The sequence below is a fragment of the Macaca nemestrina genome, chromosome 5 (genome assembly GCF_043159975.1).
Source record: "Macaca nemestrina isolate mMacNem1 chromosome 5, mMacNem.hap1, whole genome shotgun sequence".
Classification (NCBI taxonomy): Eukaryota; Metazoa; Chordata; class Mammalia; order Primates; family Cercopithecidae; genus Macaca; species Macaca nemestrina.
The window spans coordinates 143,183,622-143,207,475 of record NC_092129.1 but is presented as its reverse complement, the minus strand read 5'-3'; the positions used below and the strand labels follow the sequence as shown (position 1 = coordinate 143,207,475).

The following is a 23,854-nucleotide window of genomic DNA, read 5'->3' as shown; positions in this document are numbered from 1 at the left end:
TCATATGGAACCAAAAAAGAGCCCGCATCTCCAAGACAATCCTAAGTCAAAAGAACAAAGTTGGAGGCATCACGCTACCTGACTTCAAACTATACTACAAGGCTACAGTAACCAAAACAGCATGGTACTGGTACCAAAACAGAGATATAGACCAATGGAACAGAACAGAGTCCTCAGAAATAATACCACACATCTACAGCCATCTGATCTTTGACAAACCTGAGAGAAACAAGAAATGGGGAAAGGATTCCCTATTTAATAAATGGTGCTGGGAAAATTGGCTAGCCATAAGTAGAAAGCTGAAACTGGATCCTTTCCTTACTCCCTATACGAAAATTAATTCAAGATGGATTAGAGACTTAAATGTTAGACCTAATACCATAAAAATCCTAGAGGAAAACCTAGGTAGTACCATTCAGGACACAGGCATGGGCAAAGACTTCGTGTCTAAAACACCAAAAGCAATGGCAGCAAAAGCCAAAATTGACAAATGGGATCTCATTAAACTAAAGAGCTTCTGCACAGCAAAAGAAACTACCATCAGAGTGAACAGGCAACCTACAGAATGGGAGAAAATATTTGCAATCTACTCATCTGACAAAGGGCTAATATCCAGAACCTACAAAGAACTCAAACAAATTTACAAGAAAAAAACAACCCCATCAAAAAGTGGGCAAAGGATATGAACAGACATTTCTCAAAAGAAGACATTCATACAGCCAACAGACACATGAAAAAATGCTCATCATCACTGGCCATCAGAGAAATGCAAATCAAAACCACAATGAGATACCATCTCACACCAGTTAGAATGGCGATCATTAAAAAGTCAGGAAACAACAGGTGCTGGAGAGGATGTGGAGAAATAGGAACACTTTTACACTGTTGGTGGGATTGTAAACTAGTTCAACCATTATGGAAAACAGTATGGCGATTCCTCAAGGATCTAGAACTAGATGTACCATATGACCCAGCCATCCCATTACTGGGTATATACCCAAAGGATTATAAATTATGCTGCTATAAAGACACATGCACACGTAGGTTTATTGCAGCACTATTCACAATAGCAAAGACTTGGAATCAACCCAAATGTCCATCAGTGACAGATTGGATTAAGAAAATGTGGCACATATACACCATGGAATACTATGCAGCCATAAAAAAGGATGAGTTTGTGTCCTTTGTAGGGACATGGATGCAGCTGGAAACCATCATTCTTAGCAAACTATCACAAGAACAGAAAACCAAACACCGCATGTTCTCACTCATAGGTGGGAACTGAACAATGAGATCACTTGGACTCAGGAAGGGGAACATCACACACAGGGGCCTATCATGGGGAGGGGGGAGGGGGGAGGGATTGCAATGGGAGTTATACCTGATGTAAATGACGAGTTGATGGGTGCAGCACACCAACATGGCACAAGTATACATATGTAACAAACCTGCACGTTATGCACATGTACCCTACAACTTAAAGTATAATAATAATAAATAAATTAAAAAAAAAAAAAACTTAACTATTAAAACAAAACAAAAAGGGGGAAATGAGCCCCCCAGAAACCAGATTTTGAAACCAGATTTTGAAGGTTCTTTTTACCTTAATTTTTTTGAATCAATGGAGACAATTGCAAGATTCTACTGCCGTAACCCATCTTTCCTCACCTCCCTCGGTGATAGTCCCCGCTGACAGTTTAAAGGTTTGGTATCCTAATGAAGAAGGTAAGTATGTTCAAGGGCAAGTTCTAAAACAGGGACGGGGCTATGCTCTTGTCCTTACAGGGAGCGGACCTGAGTGGTTTCCTACAAGATGATTGAAACCCTGTTGAAAAGAAAACTGGATTCAGCATGCATTTCTTCCTTTGTTGGATGTGCCTCGGCAGGGGACTTATTTCTCTTAGTGAGGCTTTGTATGAATATTGGACTTATATTCCCTTTCCGCCCTTGTATCAGGGAGTCGCCTGGGGAGAGGCGGAAATTAAGGTTTTCACCAATGACACTACTTGGATGCCGTCCCCCTATATAGACAAGGACAATATAGAACGGGAAACGGGAATTATAAACAACACATATCAGTTTGGAGTGGGAGTTCCAATATGTATGGGAAATAGTTCTCATTGTCTCCGAAGATCGCATGAAGCCTGGGCTGTTCGTTATAATCATAGTTATGTGGCTGCTAATACTGTTATTATTGTAACTAGAAGTTTTTAATATAATCATACTGTATATAGTAATGAAACTATTCCTAGTTCTTTACTTTTTTGTCCTATTCTAGAGGTTTCTCCTAATATTGAGGTGCTGGAGTGACAACAATGTCGGGGAACTAAACCCTGGATTTTATTAGAATACAATGGGATGCAAATAACTGATTGAAGTGTGCACGGTGATTTTCAAACAAAATTTAGTCACATACCTTTGAAATGACACTGGGTAAATAAAAGTATTGCTGCTAACAGTAATGAAACCTTGGTATGGCGTGAAGGAGGCCTGAAGTACAGAGTTATTTTTGGAAGTTGTTAGCTGCAGGAGATGCCATTAGCACTTTTGTGGGGAATATGCCCCTTAATCTTTCTAACCCGAATAACTCCTTTCATATTCAGTTATATCGAAATACCTCCTGATATATTATTGCTTGTGTCCGTAAGCCCTACCTATTATTAGCAGGGAATTTGACATGGGATAATGATACGGGGATTGTTAATTGTACAGATACGTGTACATTTTTGTCTTGCCTCAATCATTCCTGGTGGCACAACTTTACTGAGGATATTTATATCCTCAGGGCTTGTAAGGAAATTTGGCTACCTGTTAACCTTACGCGACCATGGGGGGCATCACCTCTTGACACTTAGATTTGGACTTCTCTCCAGCGAACCCTCCGTGCCCTTGTACTTATAATTGCCTCGGTGATGAGCCTTGTCGCCATCGTCTCCACTGCGGCCATAGCAGGGCTCGCTCTTCATCAAAGTATACAAAATGCTGAATTTGTGCAGCAATGGCACGAACAATCTCACCGGTTATGGCTTCAACAACGAAACATTGATTCTCAACTTGCTGAAAGATTGGACAACATGGAACAAGCCTTGACATGGCTTGGAGATCAGCTCACTGTCCTCAGTACTCGGATAACATTACAATGTGATTGGAACTCCACTCAATTTTGTGTAATGCCTGTGCTTTTTAACATCTCTCAAAATTGGACCGTAATCCAAAAATTATTAATAGGCCATAAAAATATTAGTTTGGACATCCAAGAGCTCACTCAGAACATTTCCGAAGCATTTCGACAACAATTACCTGTGTTGTCCGGAGCTGTAACCCTTCAGGAGCTGGGTCAGCACCTTGCTGCCTTTAACCCATGGACCCAGATGAAGACATGGATTTCTACAATCTCTGGAAGTATATTGCTTTGGGCACTTGGATTGGGTCTACTTCTTTTGGTGATTCGATGCTCCCTCCGTCGCCTCCAAAAACAAAAGAAAACACAAGAACAAATATGGGCTACCTTTTTAGGATTGAGGCAAAACAAAAAAAAAAGGGGAAATGCAGGGGCCTTTGAAAACAGTATGCTGAGAATAGATAGGGCTCAAGGACAGTATCTCCAATTGAACTTTTAATGAACTCCCGTAGGCGCCAAGAAGGCAGGCAGATAAGGAAGAGCATAGAAACAAAGAACTGAGTAGAAGGTTACATCTGGGAAAAGAAAGTTTGTTTTGCATTGCATTCTTTCTGCTGACGTGGGGTTTATGGAGTATAAATAAAGTGAGGCGGAGGCTCTGAGCGCGGCCGCCATGTTCTCTGTGTGTCTTTGTCTTTTGTGTGTTCTTTCATTCTCCACCACCCCGGCACAGACCCCAGCAACGCCCAGCTCATTTTTTTTTGTATTTTTAGTAGAGATGGGGTTTCACTGTGTTATCCAGGATGGGCTCGATCTCCTGACCTCATAAGTCACCGACCTCGGCCTCCCAAAGTGCTGGGATTACAGGCATGAGCCACCGTGCCCAGCTCAACATTCTTAAAGAAAAGAATTTTCAACCCAGAATTTCATATCCAGTCAAACTACGCTTCATAAGTGAAGGAAAAATAAAATGCTTTACAGACAAGCAAATGCTTGTCACCACCAAGCCTTCCTTACAAGAGCTCCTGAAGGAAGCACTAAACATGGGAAGGAGCAACTGGTACCAGCCACTGCAAAAACATGCCAAATTTAAAGATCATCAATACTATGAAGAAACTGCATCAATTATTGGTCAAAATAACCAGTTAGCATCGTAATGGCAGGATCAAATTCACACATAACAATATTAACCTTAAATGTAAATGGGCTAAATGCCCCAATTAAAAGACATTGACTGGCAAATTGGATAAAGAGTCAAGACCCATTGGTGTGCTGTATTCAGGAGACCCATCTCATGTGCAAAGACACACACAGGCTCAAAATAAAGTGATGGAGGAAGATCTACCAAGGAAATGGAAAGCAAAAAAAAGCAAGGGTTGCAGTCCTGGTCTCTGATAAAACAGACTTTAAGCCAACAAAGATCAAAAGAGACAAAAAGATCATTACATAATGGTAAAGGGATCAATTCAACAAGAAGAGCTAACTATCCTAAATATATACACACCCAATACAGGAGCACCGAGATTCATAAAGCAAGTTCTTAGAGACCTGCAAAGAGACTTAGACTCCCACACAATAATAATGGGAGACTTTAACACCCCACTGTCAATATTAGACAGATCAATGAGACAGAAAATTAACAAGCATATCCAGGACTTGAACTCAGCTCTGGACCAAGCTAATATCCAGAATCTACAAAAATCTTTAACAAATTTACAAGAAAAAGCAACTCCATCAAAAAGTGGGCAAAGGATATGAACAGACACTTCTCCAAAGAAGACATTTATGCAGCCAACAGACATATGAAAAATGCTCATCATTACTGGTCATCAGATAAATGCAAATCAAAACCACAGTGAGATACCATTAATGCCAGTTAGAATGGCAATCATTAGAAAGTCAGGAAACAACAGATGCTGGAGAGAAAGTGGAGAAACAGGAACAGCTTTACACTGTTGGTGGAAGTGTAAATGAGTTCAACCATTGTGGAAGACAGTGTGGTGATTCCTCAAGGATCTAGAACTAGAGATACCATTTGACCCAGCCATCCCATTACTGGGTATGTACCCAAAGGATTATAAATCATGCTGCTATAAAGACACATGCATGTGTATGTTTATTGTGGCACTATTTACAATAGCAAAGACTTGGAACCAACCCGAATGTCCATCAATGATAGACTGGATTAAGAAAATGTGGCACATGTACACCATGGAATACTACACAGCCATAAAACAGGATGAGTTCATGTCCTTTGCAGGAACAATGGATGAAGGTGGAAACCATCATTCTCAGCAAAATATCACAAGGACAGAAAACCAAACACCATATGTTCTCCCTCATAAGTGGGAGTTGAACAATGAGAACACATAGACACAGGCAGGGGAACATCACACACTGGGGCCTGTTGTGGGGTGGGGGACTCGGGGAGGGATAGCATTAGGAGAAATACCTAATGTAAATGACGAGTTGATGGGTGCAGCAAACCAACATGGCACATGTGTACCTATGTAACAAACCTGCCTGTTGTGCACATGTACCCTAGAACTTAAAGTATAATAAAAAATAAAAAAAAAATTTGATAACCAATGGACTACACAGAATGGTTCCAGAGGCTGCCAGTATAAAGAATCAGAAATAAAAGAACCTTCTGCCTCTGCCAAGAGACTGAAGGGTAGTGGTGATGTTTAGAAACACTATTTTTTAAAAACTATACTATTTTCTTTTGTCCTTTTTTGTTATCTAATATAAGAATTTGTGCATGTTTTAATTGCTGTCCTTTGGACATCTTCTTGTGATGCTGGTGACCCCTAAAGAAGGGAGGTATTTCCGGGTTTTCTGAAAGTTGTCAGTTAACTGTCTTCTCCAGTCGTGTGGGATCTGGAGTCTTCTCCAGTCGTGTGGGATCTGGAACCTACAGCCCGTACTTGTCTTGACCACAATAGGCTGTACTTCATAGCCTTGGCTGCTGAGATCTGAGGCTAGTCTTGCTACTCCCAAGTCAGGGTTGTTGAATTCCCAGCAGTGAGCCTAGGCTTGTGTGTCTCTGTGTCACAGTATTTCCCTTACTCCCTCAATGCTGGCACAGGTTATGTGTGAGAGTTTTCTCCCAATTTCTCTGCTAACTACTTTCATTTCCCATCAGAATACAAGCCCACCCTAAGCTTCAGTCACCTTGGCTGTGACCCTGACATCTGTCCTGACTCCTGCAGATCCTTTCAACCAGAGGCCTAGATTCTCTTTCTTGCACCTGTAGCCACAGACTATAGTCTTACTGCAAATTGACTGATTATGAAGATCTATAGGAATGTGAATGCTCCCTTTCTGACTTTGAGTTTTGCTTGCCTTCTGGAAAGAAATCCACTAAAATTTGGTACCATGAGCCAGGCACATTTATATGTGTATTACCCCTGTCTCCAATGAGCTCCTCAATAACCTAAAGAGGAAGGTACCATCTTCAGATTTTATGTAAATAAAGGAAATGGGGCTCAGAGACGTTAAATAATTTGCCCAAAGTCACATAGCTATTGAGGGCATACAGATGATTCTAACCCAGGTCTTCCTGACTACAGAATTCATATTTGTTGTTCTGTTCATAACACCTGGCCTTCTGCTAGGGTTCCCATCTAAGTTTGTCATGACATTTGAGATCCTACAGCAAATGGTCTGACTGCTCTTCTGGGCTAGCCAGCCTGCAGCTAGGTTAGTTTCTCCTAGTGCCTGTGGCATCTGCAGCAGCTTCCTCCTTTTCCTCCTCCCTAGTGGACCCCCATGTGCCTAAGCCTGCCTAAGTCATGCAAGTAGCAGGTACTGGCAGGCTGATTACTTCCACATACTCAGTCCCCACTTACCACAATCCACAATATGTTGAGACATTGTTACCTTGAAGCTAAGGAAGTTTAAGCTTCAGGGCTCCTTACTTGCATGGGCCCCTGAGAGGGTCTTAGTAGTATGGGCACATGGTCATGAGGTGTAATCACAATCAGTGAAAACCTCTGGATCTTCCCATTCAGACTTCCCTCTCCATCAGGTTTCCATCCAGTCTGGAAGTGTGGAGTGCTGAGTGACAATGGGCAGTTTTAGGATCTGGCTGAGGGGAGCATTTAATCTGGGCTTGGGGTGATATATTTGTGTAGTTCTTAGTTGCTTCTGTTCATGCTTAAGTCACTGCTAGTTGTACATTTTCCACCCACTGTGCCTTCTCCCCTAGAATTGCAACATGCCAGGTCTACCAGTCTGTTATGATATGAACACACCCTATGGCACCCAGTACTCTAGGATTCTGGTACTGGAATAGTAACAAGGTTTGAATGTGTGGGTTTCTAAACAACTTTTGGCCAACCACACTAGAAAATTTGAGTAATCTTTCTATCCTCTCTATGGAAAATAATATTACAAAAAAGTTTTTATATAAAGTGGTGATCAAAGATTTGGCAACAAAAAATGTTGAGAAAAAGTGTTATAGAGATATATCAAGCATTTAACGAATTAAAATTTTTTTCTGGATTTTGTTATTTGTTAGCTTTTTACAATTAGTAATTTGCTGTGATTGATTTCTTTTTTCATTACTTACATAAGCACCCAACTTCATATCTACTTTTGAATTCATAATTTTATATTATTTTCCTTAAAAGCGGATCCCCCAAATTGCATAAGCTTCAGTTCCCACAAGATCGGGATCCTCCCCCAACAGTGGCATTCAAAAAATGGCTGTCTAGATCTAGGCATGTGACTTGTGAAAAGTTGAAGATTTTAAGAACAGCTTTATTGTTATTGGTGTTTTTCTCTTTCCTTTGGGAAGTTAAATGGCTCAAATAAAGAACAATCTCTGTCCTTTATCTCCCTGGTACCAGCTGTAATCTAGCATCGCCCATGCAGCAACCATCAGCATTTAAGCAGAAAGGAGGACATGTGAGATTGACATAGTCAGAAAAACCTCTTTAACGTCGGGCACAGAATTGGAAGAGAATGCAAATGAGTTCTCTCAATGTCTATTAGTTACACAAATACATACACATAAAATGTATAAGATTTAATTTTTGCATTCTGGGGAATAACCTTGTAATACAAAGAAATAAAATTACTCAAACTTTAGTACACCCACTAATATTTTCCTTGCTGACAAACATATATAGAGGCTGTATATAACAGTCATATAGGGAAAAAAAGATGTAATGACATGTCTTTCATTATCTCATTTATAAAACTACTTGGATGAAATTTCCAAAAGTAATCGTTCAAACTCAAGGCTGTTTTTTTTTGTTTCTGTTTTTCCTGGAGATGGTTTTCCCTACTATTTGGTTTAAACATTTTCAGGTTAAATGAATGGATGGACAAATGGAAAATAATGTAACACTTGTTTGTGGATCAAAATTTGATTAATGATAGAAAGACCAGCATTGTTTTCACCGATGATTAAAGTGAACAAACCAAAGGAAAGCTTAAGTAATGTGTTTTTACATTAAATTGTGATGAAGTAGACCTATAATAAAATTAATGCTCTGAAACCTTAACTGGAAAAATAACATTATGAAACCTACTAATTTTTCAAAACTATATGAAAAACCTTTTATATATAATGCACATTAAATTCATGTGGATCAGAATGAGGTAAGGAAAACATTTCAATTATGAGGACTGGATTTCATCCCATTCTTGAGGATCTTCTTGTAAGCCTCATTCTGTTTGTTCAGACAGAAAGGCTTTTTCACATTTTTATCAAACCCGAATGTCTAGAAACAGGAATGTAGGCTTTCACAGTTCAGGAGGATTTAAAAAGAGAACTAGATAACAAACATCATGAATAGCAACCATTTCGGAAAGTGAGAAATAGGAGTTGACACCAAAACAGACCTTCCCCTGGCGTTTGATCTGTACCCACGCAAATTTGGCCCACTCTGGGCCCTCTGCTTGGGCGCAATCATCTTTGCGTGCTGCTGTGGTCCAGATGTATTCCTCCCGGCTTATTGCCACCCCTTCACAAGTCCCCTGCCCACAACTCTTTTCCTTTTCTACTCTCCTTGTCACCACTCCTATTTTGATTCTTATCATTAAACCTTTCATGCATTATCCTAATAGAAAAAGCCATCTCGAACACTTCTCTTATATAGCACGTCTGGTGTGACAACCCGGAATACGACTAACAGGTCATCACAAAGTCACATAGGAGATGTGGTTTGTCCACCGCTCCCACTGTGAGAGGGAAGGAAAAGCGGCCGGGGGTCCCTTTTCCATGCTGGCCGACTCTGGAGAAACACTCAGCAGGACAGAGGAAGGCTCGGTCAAATTCCAAGACAATAATTCCAGCAGTATGAGAATATCTAAGTCGACTGTGAGATATCATACTTATGCATTAATAAAATCACTGAGATGGATCTATATGTATGAAAATAGATAAACCTCCAAGACATATTGAGTGGAGGAAAATAAGTAATTTCAGAATAATAGTACAGGTTGAGCATTCCTAATCTGGAAATCCAAAATCCACAATGCTCCAAAATTTGAAATGTGTTGAGCACCTACATGATGATCAAAGGAAATTCTCACTGGAGCACTATGGATTTCGTATTTTTGAATTAGGGATGCTCAACCAGTGGGTATAATGCAAATATTCCAAAATCTGAAACATTTCTGGTTTCAAGTATTTTGGGTAAGAGATATGCAACCTGTGTCTACTACAATGTGTCATGTGGACACAGGGCTCTGGTACAGAGCAGGCACTTATATATTTACTGAATCTTGAATAAATGAATTTATGAAAAAATATTCAGATACATTCACATAAAATAATGTTATATGTCTCAATGGATATATAAAGAGAAAACTATATATTATATATGTTAAATAGATATATATTTATATAGTAAATACATGTTAAAAATATATAATCATTTATATCTTATATATTACATGTAAAATATTATGTCATACTTATATGTTATAAAATATCTAACATATTATTTATATTATATAAATACAAATAAAATAGTTATACGTTTTACATATTTTTAAAGTAATGTAGATATTATTTAAATATAAATAAATAAAGGAAATGATCTCATACCCAGTTATTACTGGGAAAGTGGGAGAAGCCTGGGAGACTGGGGTGAGTTGTCAAAGAAAATTTAGTGTTACTTGTAATGTTTTCATTTTTTAAAACGAAAACACGTGCAAGTATTACTTGTGAAATTAAAAGTTAAAAATTCTATGGCATCGTTCTTGCTAAGCTTTATGGATGTGTTGCCATACGCAACAAAGAAAAATCCTAGAAAAGTCCTATAGTGGCTGTACATGGCAAATCATGGGTGGGCCTTAATGACACACTGCCTAGATTTCCAATTACCAGAAAGCCAGCTGACTCTATTTGGTTCCCCTCACCCCTTTCCTGCTCTTTCTTGACCTCTAAAATCGCAGGAGTTAACTCTCAGGTAAATGACAGTCGTATCTGACTTGGAGGGGCCCTGGGAGCAGAGGAAGGTGGGTAGCAACATTTCAGAGTAGCAAATTTCATTCCCCTTCCTCCCACACTGTGGCCCTATCTTTCTTCCACTGGCTGATGCTCCTGCTCTCCAGGCCTCTAGGAAACAGGCATCCATACTGTACTGAAGTATCCTACCCAAGTGTGTCATTTATCACAGCTAAGAAAGGAGGTGACCAAACGAAACACACTAAGGTAGAATGATGGCTATGCCTAGCTTAACCTTTTAAAGGTTATCTCCTTTACCCAAATGACACTATAACTCAGACAATTTCAAGTTGAGGGGAAAAGAAGGAAATTTTGGGCAGAGCACCCCCAGCTCCCACCATAAGTTTTTACTATTAGGCATTAGGGAAAGATGGAAAGAAGAAAGTGTTAAGGAGACACCGAACATTTGTTGTAGTGGAGTCAGGTGGCTATCTTGCATTTGAACCTTTGGCAGGTTCAGACTGTTGACCGTGGATAACGAAGATTGAAGGGAATCTCTCTCCTTGGACACATGAGCCACCACCTACAGCACTGTCATCTCCTGCCTCCCTCCACTTGGTGAAAAATGGGACCTTAAACGGTGTCAATCTTCCATAAAACAAAACTATTCCATAAAAATGGCTAATTGAACACCGAAGCAATGAGTCTGGGGATAATGAGGTCTTGTGGGTTCTATTTGCTAATGGCAGGAATTGATTATTTCACACTGCACATCTAATTAAAGTGGAGAGGAGTAATGAGCAGTGAAGTTATAAAATGAGTATGATAATCAATTAGGTTTTTACTTCTGCTTAAAAAAATTTTAGAAGAGCCCATCTACTGTATATTGAAACTAACATAATCAGTTTAACAGACCTTGATGCATTCAGAGAGAACAACAGACTGCCAAATCCTGCCTATCTCCTCGTAGGACATTATCAAAACAATATCTTGTGCCTTGGTGAGAAAAATCACAAAAAAACCCACATCAGGCAGAACATCACTTTTCCATTATGTCATACATACCAAATGCTTTCTGGTCCTGCTTATGTTTACAGAACAAAGTGGGTCAAAGGAATTTACTGAGATCATAAAGGGCAAGATAAATGCTGGAGCTCAGCACCCCAGTAGCTGCTAGACTTGATGGAATTAAAAATGGAAAATTAACCTATGACTCAGTAAATCAACCTTTTAGATAGTTCTGGACCACTAAGTGTGGCAGGATGTTCATTTAATTTAGTACAGACTAAGAACAGCACCGTGAGATTTACTAGATGTACTAGAAAAGCATGGTAAGATGAAAGAGCTCGTATGTGCACATGTGTGCCTTGTGTGTGTATGTGTGTGCTGTGTGGACTATGTGAGCTCTGTGGTGTTTGTACATGAAAGTATGTACACACACATATGTTTGCACAGCTGTGACTGAAGCAATTTAGAGTTACTCTGTGTTATTATATCTGAGTTACGTGATGAGAACTGCAGGCTAATGGTTAAGAAATGTTCAATCGCTCTTTTTCTTGTCATATCAGAGGATTGTAAAATATTGCAATGACATATTTTACTGAGAGTTTTACTTTATTATGGGGAAAATGATTGAGCAACATGGGACTTGAAATATGAAGTATTATACTACAGCCTTTTAAAAAGAATACGCTGGGTGTTAGCTTGTGATCACTAATATACATTTCTACTGAGAAAAAAGAAAAAGATGTCATAATGTATACATTCAAAATCCAGACAGTGCTTATACATCAGTTAGATAACTGTTTGCTAATAAGACCTGAAAAGGTGAGATAACTGTTCCATGGCACTTCTTGGCATGACCACTGTCTGACACTCATTGAGTTTTTGTGGGTAAGGTCATTTGTATGCTGCAAAATGTACTCTGGTCATTCAAATGGTAAATAGTTAACTTCTAGAGAAATAAAACTTCTAAAAAGAGATGTGTAAACACATCTCAGTGGCACAACTGGAGAAGAAAACCCCATCATCCGAAAACTCAGAGTAGCCTTGAGTTGATGTTCACCATGCAGTGAAGATGGGAAAACTACAGTGTGAAATATCAATATCTCTTTGCTGTGTCTGTTAGCTTCACAAAAGCATTTGACACCATGCATGGATCTGAGCTATGGAAGCTACTAGGTCTGGCTGCATTGAGTTCATGAACACTCTTAGGCTAGCCTGATTGCATGGTTAGTCAAGTTAGAGTGGGGGGTACTGAGACAGTAAATAGTATAAATAATACTTATATTTCAGCTTGTCAGCTTGAGGAAACTACATACAGAGTATTCCTGGGCATCTGAAAAACTTCCAACGGAACAGGCCACATTATTGATGAAAGTCTTTGTTATAAAACTTATTTCCAAAAATAACCATGTACAAGTGACTAGGCTCTAGAAACACACTCACAAGATATAGAGTTTATCATGTCATGGTTTTAGCCAGTACTAGGCATTGACAATAAATTGAAGAATAAATAGGTAGATACAGTAGCACCAGGAGGACTGTACATGTAGCAACAAAATGTTCAAGGGTAATGCTGCATGGCAGGTTTTCCTACAGTGTTTTACAGAGCATAAGCATCTTATGACATGTTGACAGCTATTCTGAGGCAAAGGTTTGAGAAATGCTACATACTCTAACAGCCCTGTCTCCCTCCTGGTTCCAAAACCTGGAATTCTGCCAGTCTAGGAAGGGATATGGATGAGGAACGAAGAGTAGAAACTTGCCATGTCTGGTGTTCATATGATATGAAGATCAACTCTCCCACATCCCACCCCTCTCCAAAAAAACAAAACAAAACAAAACAAAAAAAAAACCCAAAAAGAAGCTGACTGGGCGCGGTGGCTCACGCCTGTAATCCCAGCCCTTTGGGAGGCTGAGGTGACCCGAGGTCAGGAGTTTGAGACCAGCCTGGCCAACATAGTGAAACCCCGTCTCTGATAAAAATACAAAAATAAGCCAGATGTGGTGGTGGACGTCTGTAGTTCCAGCTACTTGGGAGGCTGAGACAAGAGAATCACTTGAACCCGGGGGGCAGAGGTTGCAGTGACCCGAGATTGTACCATTGCACTCCAACCTGACCGACAGAGTGAGACTTCATCTCAAACAAACAAATAAATAAATAAATAAATAAGCCCTGCAGAGGTCATGCATGCTAATGAATCCACATAGACTTCCCTATTCCTCTTCTGGAGCAGTTTCTTAGAGACTAGCTATGAATCCCTTTTCCATGGCAACATCACGAAAGAAAAGGACAGGACGAGGGTTAAAGGTAAAAGACAGGATTCCAAGTTCAATTTGAACTTCAGATAATCAATGAATAATTTTTTTGGTACAAGTGTGTCTCAAATATTGCAAGAGACCCACTTAGAGGAAAAAATAAATTTTTTTTTTTAATCTGAAATTCAGATTGAACTGTCCTCTATTTTTGTTGAATAAATCTGGCAGCTCCAACTGGAGCACATAGCCTGTCTATCAGGGTCAGAACAGTGCCCAACACAACACACAATTCTCTGAGGCCCAAGATGTTTGGAGAAGGGACGGCTGTGGAATCTCCAAGAAACCTCTGCTCGCTAAAATGAAGTAGAATAAGCAAAAGCTAAGAACTCAGCAGATTCACCGAAGCGCAGCTTCAGTCAGTGTTGCATAACTAGAAATTAGGGAATCAGAAAGTGAGGAGGGAAATCAGCCTGAACTGCAGTTAGAGTGGGTGCAGTGCTATGTCTGAGCAAAGCTTTCTGGCTGAGGGAGGTTAAAAGGCAATGTAACGGGTGACGGAGGGCTTTTCAAGCAAAGACTGAGGTTCTAATCAAAAGACAAACTTCACATGTGCACAGTGGAGAAAGGCTTCTAGCTTCCAAGATGGCCTTTTCGGTCACACTCATTCTCCCTCACACACATATACTGATTGTAATAAATATTGATAACATAATCACAAACACAAAAACCAGCTAAACCTGTCATAGGAGCAGAGTGGTAAATTCTGGTTTGGGCTGTCAGAGCAATTGATAGATGTTTTATAAAGATCATGGTTTTTTTTTGCTGCAAACAAAGGCAGAGTTCATCTATTGTGTTTCCAAAATACGTTCCCTACTGAATACACTGACAGAAACCATTTTCATCTTTGTTGGTATAAATCCCAGAAAATCAAATTTGAAAAATGAAGTGCTGATGGAATTCTCAAACTCCAGGGTGAAGGCAGATGCTGTTACTCAGTGTAATTATTGTCTCTCATCACAGGATGAAGTCTGATTACATTATGGTCAGAGGGAAGTAACAGTTAACATTTTCAGATAGGAGGTTTCAGCATTCTCAGCTCTGTTTGACCCAAATCAAACAGACCAGAAAAAGAATCTCCTTGATCTAATTCTATTGCTCTTGCTTTAGTGTCTGTATGTTACCTCTAGAGTGGGCTCTGAGGAGGCCTCTGAATAGTGAAGACATATTTAGGAACTTAGAATTTAGGAGATACAACACCAATTTTATAAACATCCGACTTAGGAGTGACCCATATCTATGAAGCCACAAAACTGTTGCCACTATTTTAGGAACAGCCTCCAAGTCAGTGCCCCCATCCCTAGGAGAGCTGCTGCAACTTCCGGAGCCAAACTGGGTTGTCAAGAGATGAGTATGTGAGGACCATACCAACTGCCCCCCTAAAAATGTGGGGAAAAATCTACTGGAGAAAGATAATTTCCAACCTCTTCCCAAGTCTTTCCGTGCAGTACCTTGGTTCCAACTTCCACAGGATGCTGTGATTTCAATGAGGGTGGAATATTCCAGAAGCCAGCTGATCTCCTCCACCCCCTTCTACCACATCATCCAGGAAGAGTTCATTTCAAAGGGAATTCTCAGAAGCATATCATTAAAAACCCAATAAGAGACTAGATCTGCTGCACTTACCAGGCCTGTACCCTCAAGGATAATCAATCTTACCATGACTTTTATCCTGTCATCTTTGGCCACCCACAAAATGCAAGACCCTCCAGGCAACTGTCATCTCATATATTATTCTCTACTTCCTTGCCCCACCTCTGTCTCCTCCCACCCTTTCCTCCTTCCACTGCTAGCCTCCCTGAGAACCTGCCCCACTCTGCTCTCTGGAACCCTCACTCCACTGCAGTTTCACTCTCACACATGCTCCGTATTTTCATGGAATTTTCCTTCAGCCTCTTCCCTTCACCGACATCTCACTTTCCCCTCAAGGACATTGCCTTCTCTGGAGCCCTATCAAGTGGAGGATGTTTATTCTAAGGGGCCAGACACAGTGTTGGCCTTCTTCTGGCTCCCAGATACCATTTCAGAATCAAAAACTATCCCTCCTTTGAGATTTGTACTGTTCAGTCCCACTACCCACTCTCTCCAATGATGTAACTTAAGGGTGCCCTGTGTATATTGGTTCAAAGAGTGAAAAAATCACCCAGTGCCCCCAGCTGACCTGGGCTCCTAGCTCACAGTTTTCCTACCCACCTCATTTCCTCTCAATATCTTGAATGATTGCAGCACCCACAAAGGAACTCCATTTAACAACTCTAGCCTCAAAATTCCTTAATCTCCATTGATCTGGGTGACCATTTCTGTCTCTACTGCTTCACCTCCTACTCGTCCGTCTGTTACAGTGAGCTTTCTGCCTGCCCCTCCACTCTCTGAGACTGCTTTGGCAAAAGTCACGGATCACTTTCCACCCAGATCCAACAGATTCTTTGAAGTTCTCATCTTACTTGACCACTCGGCAATGTCCAGTACTGTGAACCGCATCCATCTCCCTGAAACTCAACCTGTAGCTTGGCTTCTGAGATCTTGCTCTCTTGCCCAGCTCTCTTTTGCCTTTCACGGTTCTCCTTTGCTGGATCTTCTGCCTCAGCCTACTCTGTCAATACTGGGGCTCCTTAATAAGCATTCTGCCTTTGGTCCTCTTTTCCTCTTTTCCTGGCTAGCCCTCTCCTTAAGAAATGAAACTATAACTGAGGCAATTTCAAGCCTTGGACCCCCTTATCTGTTCTCATGGCTACAACAGTCAATTATCCATTCGTTTCTCTAATTAAGCCTTTGCTTTGAGTGCTAAAGCTATACATTCGCTTGCATAGACATTCCCATCTCGTGCTCATTCTTAACATATGCACAATTTAACCAATCAACCCTCCCTCCAAACCTACTTTTCTTGGAAAATGGCACTATGGCCGCTCAGAAACCTGAGTGTAATCCTAGGTTATTCGTCTTACTCCCATTCTAATCAGTTCTCTTTGCTATGTATCTTAAATGCTTGTCTCATCTTTTCAGTCCCTACCGTGGCTGGCTTGGTCAAGGTCCTTATAATTACGTAGCTTGACTGCTGTTACAACATCCTGTCTACCTTCCCTCCCGTATCCAATTTACTCTGCACATTGCTGTCAGCGCTCTTTGTATAACAGAAATAGGGCCATGCAACTTTTCTGTTAAAAAGCCAGAATGGCTCCCCACTGCCAAGAAAACAAATTTCTAAATTCAAAGGCATGGCTTTTAAGCATCTCATGAACTGGTCTCTCTTTAGCTTTGCTTCTTGCTAAACACCATTTTATCCACGCAAGCTCTACAATCCAACCCAACCAAATGCTTTTGCAACATCACAGACCCTCTGTGTGTCCTACACCTCCACACATTTGCTTGAGAAGTTCCCTAGGCCTCAGTGCTCTCTTCTTTACTTCTCTCCCCTATTAATTCTGCCATATATATATATATATATATATATGTAATATCTATATAATCATATATGATTACTCTGCCATATATATGTAATATATATAGTCATACATATATATATATGAGATTACTCTTTGAAGATGTTGTTCAACTGCTACCTCTTCCAGACAGGTTTTCCTAAACCTATCTGGGAATAGTTGGCATCTGTTTTCCATGTCCCAGGGTGCCCTGTACATCTGTGTACCATAGGTGCTCTTTGAGATTGTGAGCCACTTAACACAGGTACCAGGTCTCATTTACCTTCTAATCTCCAACGTCTCATACAGTTTCTGGTACCTAGCTTCAATTCAATGAATTTTTATTAAATGAATGAATAGGAGCCACTGCTCCTTTAGTTAAGGACAGTTCTTTATGCTTCCCAGCGCTCCTGTAGTAGAATGTCTTATGTTCTGCACCTCATTTAGAATAGCATAGTACTTCATGTGTTTCACAGAGTAAATACAGGATTGGCGAAAGAATAAAGCTTTATTTCCAAAGTTTGGGCAAGGCTGTGTGTGTGCGTGTGTGTGTGTGTGTGTGTGTGTGTGTGTGTGTGTGTGAAAGAGAGAGGGAAACAGAGAGAGAGTGAGAGAGAGAGGGACCTTCTGTCCTTTGACAGGGCTTGTGCTCTTGGCATCCAAAGTAGAAATGCAGTATATATTTTGTCACGAAAACAATGTTAAAAATAGTGATTAGATTACATAATTCCTATGCTTATTCAACTTTATGGGCCATATTACTATAGAATTACATTGTGGGCTTTAAAGTTAAATAATTCAGCTAAATTAGGGACTATGCTGGTATCTTAGAAATCCTGGAAATCTTAATGGCTGTGCTAGATACTGTGATGTGCCATCCAGACACCCCTTCAAGAATAAAGGGCGTATTCCTCCAGCTGTGGGGAGCATGTTACAGGAAAGTCCTCACTGTCAAGCCTATCTGGGGATTTTCTCAGCTGGAAAAAAAACTACCTCATTTAAAGCCATGCTCCTTACAGGGGCAGGACTATATCCCATGACTGACCACCATGAGGGTGGAAAGGCCCTGTCCCCTTGCCATAGCTTAGGACAACTCTGAAAGGCCTACCCAGCTCCAGAGCCCCTTGTTAGGTCAACTGAGGCCGTTGTCAGCTGGCAAAGTTACAATACAGCTCATCTTCTCCATCCTCTAAGTCCTGCTCCTGTCTTCTCACTTCCACAGGTGTTGGCCCCAGGGGCACTCCCTAATAAGCATCCAGCTCAGACTTTGCTCCCTGGGGAATCCAACCTACTTATATATGGGGAAATGCAACCTAAGCTCAAAATAATCCACTGGCAATTTTGGGGATGCAATGTTCAATAAAATGAAAATTATCTGTGTTCTGACTCAGGCTTAGTATTTATAATCTTTTATCCTAGAGCCAAAAGATAGGATTCCCATGCCCAGAACCATAGTTAACTTTTCTGTTGCCTACAAGTAAATCACTTTGGGCAATTTGTCTTCTATGATTGTTTGGTTAGGGTTCTCTACCAGGCCTGAGATGAGTGCCCTCTCCCCAGAAATTTTTTACTTATTTTATTTTTCAGACAAGGCCTCACTTTGTCGCCCAGGCTGGAGTGCAGTGGCATGATCTCAGCTCACTGCAACCTCTGCCTCCAGGGCTCAAGTGATCCTCCCACCTCAGCCTCCCAAGTGGCTGGGACTATAGGCATGCACCACCATGCCTTGGCCTCCAAAAGTGCTAGGGTTATGGGCAAGAGCTACCATACCTGGCCCCCAGAAGTGTTTGAAGGTATCCCTCCTATTTGAAGAATTCATTTTCGTGAGTAGGCAATACTCATCCTAGTTTATAGACATAACTGAAAATAAATAGAGCCTTTTAGCTGGGCGTGGTGGCTTACACCTGTAATCCGAGCCCTTTGGGAGGTCGAGGCAGATGGATCACCTGAGGCCAGGAGTTCGAGACCAGCCTGGCCAAAGTGGCAAAACCCCGTCTCTACTAAAAATACAAAAATTAGCTGGGCATGGTGGTAGGCACCTATAATCCTAGCTACTCAGGAGGCTGAAGCAGAAGAATCCCTTGAACCTGGTAGGCAGAGGTTGAAGTGAGCCGAGATGGTGCCATTGCACTCCAGCCTGGGTGACACAGAGAAACTCCATCTCAATAAATAAATAGATAGATAGATAGATAGATAAATAAATAAATAAATAAAGCCTTTTCCCCCAACCTCAGGGCAAACTGAGAAAAATGGGCATATGATTCCCCCTACAACTAGATGGGAAAATGGAAATGTTGGTCTAGATTCTACCTACTTTCTCTTGGTGACTCTAGAACAACACTCATTTGTATTGTTGAAAATAAACAAACAAGCAAATAACACAATACAAGCAACTCTTTTTCCCTTTCAGATTCATTCCACTTAGCTATCTCTTCCTTTACCCTCTACTCGTCACTGATCTTGGCAGACCTCCCTTCTAGTCATTTCCCTGCTGCCACTGGCTACTTGGATACCAGAGTCATGGGCTTCCTCTATATTTCCATCCCAGCTGTCACCTTGGGGAATTTTAATATCCATGGGGAATAGGTATGCATTTTACCAAGCTTACTTTCTGTCTCTTTGATACCTCTAGTTTGAATCGTCTACAAACTTAGAATCTGTGGTTTTTGTTCTGATCACACCCTTTTCTCCAAAGAGTGTGGAATTGATGACTGAATGGAATACTGTTTTGCAGAAACCCTCAACTATCGAGGCCCTTTTCTTCTGCATTTATTACACCGAAAGACAGTTCCATCTACCTGTTTATCTCTCCCACAAGATTAAAAACTCCTGAGGTGCTCATAGATGGTGACTTGAAGTTGAAGACCTTAATGGGATCACAAAGACTACTAGATAAAAACAAATACTCACACCAGAAAGCAGAGATCTGTGCACTTGCTCACTCTCATGTGTACATTCTCTCTCTCTCTCTCTCTCTCACTCTGCCCCCCCTCCCGCCCCACAACCCCTTCTTTGTCAGGTATCATTTGTTCATTTCATCTAATCCATATACCCTTCAAATGGGCAGGGTACAAAGATGCATTTCTCTGATGTAGCACCTGGAATAAACCTTGATAACTGTTTGGTCAGTACTGTGCTCTGCAGAAGTGGCAATTGACAACAGAACTATAGAGAAGTCAATGGTCCATTTACTGGTTGCTTCTTTAATTGCATTTATGAGGAAACACAAAGATGAAAGTGTGGTCAGTTCCAAAAGAGCGGATGACAGGGATCATGGGAGATTCGAAGAGCAGAGGTAGACATTTGTGCCTAAGGCCTGCAGCAAAGCAAGCTGGAGAGAACCTTAGAAACAATGTGATTTTTATTCTATTTCTCTGGTTGCTTTATGAGTGAGTTTTGCCTCTATCAACTTCTCCTGGAGCTTTTCTTTTAAACCTATTAGAGGATTGGGTATATTAAGCCTTTACAAAAAGTAGTTTGTAAGTAGTTTGTAAAGGCTTAATATAGTAGTTTTGGTGTTGAGAGCAACTCTTTGAGCAACAGTAAAACAAACTCAAGGAACTGACTCAAGGTTTGAGGCAGCAGCCTAGGGAAGCACCAGATCCCCTGTTCTTCTTGTGTCTATAGCTGCATAATTAGCATCTAAGTGCCAGGAGTACTGAGAAACCTGGGAAGAGAGAGAAGCAGAGCCCTCCTTTATGCCATGAAGAACTGCATAAGAAGTGGCTCCCTCCACTCTATATCCCTATGTTCCTCTCCTCTTCTTTGTTTCTAATTACTCCCACCCTGGTCTATTACATCTCCTAAACCATTTACTTGCTCTCCAGGCACCTCATTTCCAATATACTCCAAAGAGTTCTTTTAAAAAATACCTCCCCAGAGCACCACTATCACCATAGCCCCTTCCACTTTGGTGGTTCTCTTACAACCAAATGAAAAAAAAAAAAGTCCCCTGGCTTGGCATTCAAAGATTTCCATAACATGACTCCACTTATTCAATAAAGAAAAGTAAGAAATTAAAACAATATGAAAGCATACAAAGTTAAAAGAAGTTCCCATCTATTCCCTTACTCCCTCTCCCTAAGGCAACCATTCTAGCAATTTCCCACTTATTTTTCTAGCCTTATTTCTTCTGATTTCCTGTACACCTCCAAAGCTCTGGCTAAACAAATACTCCTGTCAACTCCACACGGGTTTCCTTGTGTCCCTGCTCCTAAGACTTTGCTCATATTATTATTTTCTTAACTTTTAATTTTAGTTGTAAATTGACAAATTATCATTGCATATATTTATGAGGTACAAAGTGATGCCATGATTTATGAATTTAATGTGGAATAATTAAATAACACTAATTAACATATCCATCACTTCAAATGCTTATCTTTTTTTGTGGTCAGAATATTTGAAATTTATTCTGTCAGCAATTTTGAAATGTGCATTACTTATTATATTCACCATGCAGTACAATATATCTCAACGTAAAAGATGACATTTCTCCCATCTAGTTGAGGCTTTGTACCCTTTGACCATCATCTCCTCATCCCCTCCTCCCAGGTTTTGGTAACCACCATTCTACTCTCTGCTCCTTGGAGTTCGATTGTTTTAGATTCCATGTATAAGTCAGACCATGTGGTATTGTCTCTCCGTGCCTGGCTTATTTCAATTAGTATAACGTTCCCCAATTCCATCCGTATTGTCACAAATGGCAAAAAGTCTTTCCTTTTAAAGGTTGAATAGTAGTGCATTGTGTGTATGTACCACATTTTCTTTATCCATTCATCTGTTGATGGACATTTAGGTTAATTCCATCACTTGGCTACTGTAAATAATGGTGAAGTGAACATGGGAATGCAGACATCTCTTTGACGTCTCGATTTCAAATCTGTTGGATACATATTGATTTCAAATCCAGAAGTGGCATGACTGGATCATACAGTAATTCTACTTCTAGTTTTTCTAGGAACCTCCATATAGTTTTCGACAATGGCTGTATTAATTTACATTTCCACCAACAGTGTGCAAGCGTTCCCTTTTCTCTACATCCTCCCTAACACTTGTCATCTTTTGTCTTTTTGATACTAGCTATTCTGACAGGTGTGAGGTGGTATCTCATGGTGGTTTTTAATTTGCATTTCACTAATGATTGGTGATATCGAACATTTTTTCATATATCTGTTCATAAACTGGAAGAATAAATATTGTTAAAATGTCCATGCTACTGAAGTGATCTATAGATTTACTGTATTCCCTATCAGAATTCCAAAATCATTTTTCTTTGCAACAGAAAAAACAAATTCTAAATTTCATATGGAACCACAAAAGCCCCTGAATATCCAAAGCTATCATGAGTAAAAAGAACAAAGAGTATGGTCCTAACATACAAATAGACTCATCGACCGATGGAACAGAATTGGGAGCTCAGAAATGAACCACACATGTAGACTCAACTGATTTTTGACAAAGACGCCAAGAATACACAATGAGAAAGAGAGAATCTTCAGTAAGTGGTGTTGGGAAAACTATTTATAGGCAGAAGAACAAAACTTCTTCTGTATGCTTATCTCACACCATATGCAGAAATCAGCTCAAAATGGACTAAAGAGTTAAACTTATTTGAAACTGAAAAATTACTAGAAGAAAAGATAGGGGAAAAACTACATGACACTGATCTGGGCAATAATTTTTTAGATTTGATCCCCCAAATTGTAGGCAACAAAGGCAAAATCAGACATATGGGGTTACATCAAAATAAAAAGCTTCTGCAGAACAAATTAAACAACAGAGTGCAGAGGCAACCTATGAATTGGGAGAAAATATTGTAAGCCATACATCTGATCAGGGATTAATATCAGAAATAGATAAGATATGTATAAAGAACTCAAATAACTCTATAGAAAGAAAACCAATAATTCAATTTAAAAATGGGTGACTTGGCCGGGCGCAGTGGCTCACGCCTATAATCCCAACACTTTGGGAGGCCGAGGCAGGTGGATCATGAGGTCAGGAGATTGAGACTATTCTGGATAACATGGTGAAACCCCATCTCTACTAAAAAATACAAAAAATTAGCCGGGTGTGGTGGCAGGCGCCTGTAAGTCCCAGCTACTCAGGAGGCTGAGGCAGGAGAATAGCGTGAACCTGGGAGATGGAGCTTGCAGTGAGCTACTCAGGAGGCTGAGGCAGGAGAATAGCGTGAACCTGGGAGATGGAGCTTGCAGTGAGCCGAGATCGCGCCACTGCACCCCAGCCTGGGCAACCAAGAGAGACTCTGTCTCAAAAAAAAAAAAAAAAAAAAAAAAAAGGGTAACCTGATAGACATTTCTCTTAAGAAGACATACAAATGCTCACATTATTCTTTAAGACTAAATGTTATGAAATGTTCTTTCTTCTACCCACCTTTGAATGTCCAAATTCTGCCCATCCTTTGAGATTTAACTTTCATGTCACCTGCTCTGTAATGCTTTTCTCAATCTACTTATTAAATCCTCTCCTACTCCTTTGAATTCACACAGTGTTTCTTCCAATTCCTGCTTAGAGGACTTGATATTTCAGTCTCTGCTCTTTGGGTAGAAAGCCAGCCTCCACTGTTTA

At 40.4% G+C, this 23,854-nt stretch overlaps 1 protein-coding gene across 10 annotated transcripts in view; it reads right to left on the bottom strand.

The window, feature by feature from the left end:
• LOC105489673 (kinesin family member 6) overlaps positions 1–23,854 on the bottom strand; it is a 388,549-nt gene that overhangs the window by 178,997 nt on the left and 185,698 nt on the right. The window contains exon 1 of one of the 10 annotated variants that reach the window (XM_071097106.1): positions 3,301–9,904. The exons of the other annotated variants lie outside the window; for them this stretch is intronic. The gene's annotated coding sequence lies outside the window, so the exon portion shown is untranslated. Of the gene's footprint in view, positions 1–3,300; positions 9,905–23,854 lie in introns of those variants that run through there. 10 annotated transcript variants of the gene reach the window in all.